At 37.3% G+C, this 5,505-nt stretch overlaps 1 pseudogene; it reads right to left on the bottom strand.

The window, feature by feature from the left end:
* Positions 1-4,287: 4,287 nt before the first annotated feature.
* On the bottom strand, positions 4,288-5,265 carry LOC122747788 (annotated as a pseudogene).
* Between the last annotated feature and the right edge of the window lie 240 nt (positions 5,266-5,505).

The raw sequence follows: 5,505 nt of genomic DNA, 5'->3' as shown, positions 1-5,505 counted from the left end.
ATAAATTTCTGCAGAGTAAACAGTAAGGATGGGAGCACACTTTACACATCATTGTCTACATAATAACTCCTTGGAGAGAGGAGGTAGGGGGAGGAAAGGAAAGAGAAGAGGAGGAAACCACCCCCACCCCCACAAGACAGTCAGACATTTGGAACTAAAATAAAATGAATAAAGACATTCCATCAGCAGGAGGAGCAAAAGGGATCAAATAGCAGGCTGGGGATAGGAGCCCTGCCACTGCCCTCACCAGGGCCCTACAATGGGGTCCATGAGGGGCTGAACATAACCTCTTTAGGCCCTCTTTCTAAATTCCCCACAAGCCAAGAAATGTGGAGTCTGATGCTGGGCTCCTGATGGCCCTTCTACCCAACCTACCTCCAGGGGAATCTACTTGTACACTCTACTGAGAAATCCAACAATCTTGGGACTGGGAAGAAAGAAATGGGGGAACATGAAATGCCTGGGAAAATGAAGGTTCCATCTTCTGAGCATAACAACTTATTAAGCAATTCCCTAACAAATTGGGACCAGACTCCTTTTTCACCTCAGGGCTGGACCCCCAATCCATGATGAGACATACACTTACATTAAAAATAATTAGTCAGGGGGCAGCTAGGTGGCAAAGTGGATAAAGCACTGACCCTGGATTCAAGAGGACCTGAGTTTAGATCCGACCTCAGACACTTGACACTTACTAGCTGTGTGACCTTGGCAAGTCACTTAACCCTCACTGCCTCACCAAAAAAAGAAAAAAAGAAAGCAAGAAAAAGAAGAAAATAATTAGTCAAATAAAACCTTTTAATTACAAGGAAATGATACAACATTAGGTAGTCTGATTTCTAATGGGAGAAAAGAACAGGGACTGTCCAAGTTGGGAGAGGGACGGTGAAGAGGTGCAAATCCCTGCAATCAGTAAAATAGATGTACCACTGTCACAAAGTATCTGTGAACAATCAAATGAACATGGAAACAATAACTGACTGATCTATACAAGGACATTTTCAAATGCTTTAGCTGTATAATTGTGGGAAAATGCCTTGACTCAGTTTCTGGTCAGTTTAATCTAGGTTATGTAGAGGTAGAGGTGAGCCAGTTTCCCAGTCACATAGAACTAGATTCAAACAATATAGTTAGATTTTCTCCCAGTTCCCACAATTGAATGAAGTTTTCTCAAGAGACAAAAGTTGGACCAAACCCATAATTGAATAAATAGGAAAGGAAATGAGCTAGATCCAAAACTGAGTCACAAGATGGAGTCATTGTGGTTCACTCAATTTGCACAATTAACTATTTGCTGCTCCACTTCCTTCAATTTCCCCTTTTGCTTTATGGAGGAGTGGGAAGCCCACTACCTCCATGCATCACTTACCTATAGGCAAAATCCATAAAATGTTTCACATATTCATAATCAGAATTACATAAATCAGGTTACAGATTAAATTACTTAAAGTACTCACAATGAACTAATTTTGATTAGGGAGATTTACATGTCACCGAGGTAACCAAAAAAAAAACAAAATATAAACACCATTAAACAAAAGGTCAAAGCAATACACTAATGGTCATTAATATTAACTAACATGAAATATCCTTGTTTCTTAGTAACCTACTCCCAATGTTCATTTAATCATCACATTTTGTGTCCCAGATATCCCTTGTAACTCTATGGTCCCTGAATATTTTCTCTTAGACATTCTGTAATAACCTTTCAAGGCAATTCTAAAGGAGGCTCTGCTTCTTTGGTTTCAAATCATTTGCAAAGGTTCCAAGATAATTCTGCTAAAATCTAGCAGTAATAGGACTTAATATAATATAGTCTCTTAAATTTGGTTCCCCAATCCTGAAACTTCAGAGAATTTCAGTTTTAATATGTCATTTTCTGCTTTTATCTTTACCTAAGCCCTGTACCTGATATAAGAATCTTTAAAAAAAAATCATGAGGGTCTAACTTGTATAATGAATTATTCTGTCTTAATATTATCAGACAGAAACTTTTAAAGTGAGGAAATAATTTTACTTTCTTTACAATTATCAATGCAATTACATGCAAATGCTTAATCCAAATTTGAGAACTTATTATTAAAACATACTCAAAGCCTGAATTTCTATACTAGATACATTTGGAAGTCAGTCATATGTCTATGTAATTCTTAAAGAACATCTATTCTGTGCTTTCTTAAAACTTTCTATTCCAATTTAATTAGAAACTTTTAAAATTATATTTTGACTTAATATTTTAATTTTCCTTTTTGAGGAAATCATTCAAATATTATAATTTGATCACAAATATGGGTTAAAATATTAAGATGTTTTGTACTCACATTATATTATAGTAATTTAAAGATGTTCCAATATTAATCTATTGATTAACAGATTTAGTATCATACTTAAAAAATTTCTCTTGCTCAGCTACTATGATTATAGAAATTTGCTGTGAAAGGAAAAGAAGGGACATTGTTATAACAATGTCAAGTCTTGTTCCCTTAAGGGCACAGACTGACCTGACATATACCATGACATGGGAAAAACTCCCTTAGTTTTGTTTGATTATAGGCATGAGTCACATCTAACAGCCAATCATGTAGTCACACAGCATCAAAATCAAGGCTGAGGATTAACTAGTGGAGAAGTTTACTTTTTAGAAAGGAAATAGCAAAATGAAGAAACAGAGTCAACAGGATTCTATCTTAGGCTCCACTGCAGCCAACCCCCCCATCAAAAAATGGGGTACAGACATCTAGGTTTAGCAGTTCTCAGACTGCAGCAAATGCCATTTTCTACAATTGGCTTAATGACAATTCTGACATGCATCCCTGTAAGCAAAATTCAAAACAATAGTAAATTATAGTCCCCAGAGTTTTAACCTAGAATAGCAAAATTTCACTAACCACAACTTAAGACTTGAATATTATTAATTTCTAATGTTTCCATAAGAGTTATAATTCATTTATCCTTTATTTATAAATTAAAACTAACCATATCCTGTGGTTTCAAACATACAGCAAATACCTGATAGGTGATTTGTATTAATGTACTAAAGTTATGTCTTTAAACCACCTTATGCATTTTCATAAATTTTATGCAATAGCCAATAATATTCAAATGAAAAGTCACTATTATAGTAAAGTTTTTATTATCTGTTTAAAAAAAGTTACACCCCATTAAATATTCACCAGTTTTAAAATATCTATTTTGTCACATTCTTTCAAAATTTCAATTCATAACCTAACAACATCCCATTAAACAAAGTTTCTGCCTAATAGTATTTCTGATAAAATTCCCCAAAATTCACAATATAAAAGAATTTAGGAATACAGTAATACACAGAAGACCATGTATTTAAAACATGAAACATCCCCCAAAACATTCTCATTCAGATAACATCAATTCAGTCCAATGCATTTCCAAATTATCCTACATAGAAATCATTAATCTTATTACCTTTGATATTTTATACTAATCATATCTAAAATCTAGTATAGTGCTATCCAGTATGGAGTAATTACATTTAAATAAAGAAATAATAATAATAATAATAATAATGAAACTCAACATTTATATAGTACTTACCATATGTTAGTCATTGTGCTAAGCATTTCACAATCATTACATCATGTTGATCCTCACAACGATCCTGGGGTTGGGTACTCTTATTATGTTCCTCTTTATAGATCAGGAAACTGCGGTAAACAAATAAGATAACTTGTTTAAGATCATAGAGCTAATAATTTTCCAAGACCATGATATAACTTGTTTCTCTGCATTTTTGCAGCATTTTTCTTTTGGTCCAATATCTCTATTTGGGAACCTGATCTGAGATGAGAGTAATTAACAGGGTCAGAAGAGGACGGTTTCTGAGCTGGGGGAACTACAGGGTGTCACTGAACTGGAGTGAGAGTCAATTGAGCTGGGATGGAGTAGGTCCCTAATCTGGAATAGGGGGTAAGATGAGTCTCTAAACTGGGATGGAAATCAGAGGGGAATCTCTGAATTGGAGGAGGGGGATCAGGGGATCCCTGATCTGAGATACAGATCAGCTGAGTTCCTAATTTTAAAATACTTTCTCTTTTCATGGTCAAAGAAAGGTTGAGTATCAGGTAAATTTAAAATATAAATTGCAGAGCTATTTTTTTCTTCTTCACAGTGTTCCAAAAATTTTTTTTCTTCTTTTCCTCTTTGACAATTCCTTAATCTGAAGTTTTGGGGTTTTTTGACTGTTTTCTCTCACAACTAACTAATATGGGAATTTTTTCATGACTACTCATGGATAACTTATTTTCAATTGCTTTAATTGCTTGTGAAGGTACCCGGGCTGGGTACCTTCCCCTCAGGGCTCTCATGGAAACTGTCCACACCTGCATCTAGGGTATACTTGGCCTATACCAGGCGAGCTGCCTTCTGCCACGGATCCTGGGAAGGCAACTGCACTATGTCACTGTAGTAGACATAACTCATGTGCTGGAGCACTGAGGTGAACAAGAAACCCGACAGGGTCTTGCACTGGGCCCAGAGCAGCATGATGTTACAGGCTGGCATCTTGGAGAGGTTGGTCAGGCTGCCAGCCACCCCCATGATCTTGGCAGCAGCAGAGGTACCAATGATAAGGGAAAGTTTGGGAGTGCAAAAGGACATGCAGGACTCCACGTACTCATAGATTCAATGCTTGTTGGCGTTCAGCCCCAGGGCCATGTCGTAGGCCTCCTCCAGACTCTCTAGCTCCTGGTCGGACAGCTGCTGCCCTTGAGTGGTTGAGACTTTCATGCTAACCACCATAATAGTGGCATTGCTCAAGATCTTTTGCAAGGTCTCGTTCTTAAAATTTTCGAGTATGTTTCCAAGCTCCTTGACCATTCAGATATAATCCAAAGCACATAGTACAAGAGACTCAAGTTCTGGGAAGCGCTTTGAGTGTTTGTCTAGGATAAACTTGTGAATGATATTCAGCTCATTCTCAATCTCCACAGTCAGGTTGTCGGAATCCATAATAACCAGATACTCAGGGGCTGCCTCCACAGGTCAGAAGCCTTGACCTGTTTGCTGACATATTCCTCCTCAATCTTCACCATGATCTCAGCAAACATCTTGCTGTTCCATATCTTGGCGATGCTCTTTACCAAGTCCCCTGAGAGATCCAGCTGCATTTTCTCCTGGACATCTTCAATGGAAGGCTCCTCCTCCCCTTCCTCCAAGTCCTGCCCTCCCCCCCACCCCTTCCTTCTACGCTTCCTCCTCCAGGTCAGCCAGGACCTCATCTGCAAGCGACATTCTGGGACCTGCTGCCTCTTCACAAGCTGGTGCAGGATCTCTAGAGAAAATGCCCCCTACATTTTCAAAGGAAAAACCCCATACGCAGATAAAATGATAAGGCAAACACATATTCGCTAGTCTTATTATTTTTTTAAAATTTGCAATAATGAAAAATCAAATGCAGGGATGGGGAGAAAAACAAAGTAACAATTGAATTTTTGCAGATTTATTTCAGATTTCACATGATTCAATTATGTT

The sequence above is a fragment of the Dromiciops gliroides genome, chromosome 3 (genome assembly GCF_019393635.1).
Source record: "Dromiciops gliroides isolate mDroGli1 chromosome 3, mDroGli1.pri, whole genome shotgun sequence".
In the NCBI taxonomy this organism is placed as follows: Eukaryota; Metazoa; Chordata; class Mammalia; order Microbiotheria; family Microbiotheriidae; genus Dromiciops; species Dromiciops gliroides.
The sequence above is the reverse complement of the archived record's forward strand: the minus strand, read 5'-3'. Positions and strand labels throughout refer to the sequence as shown.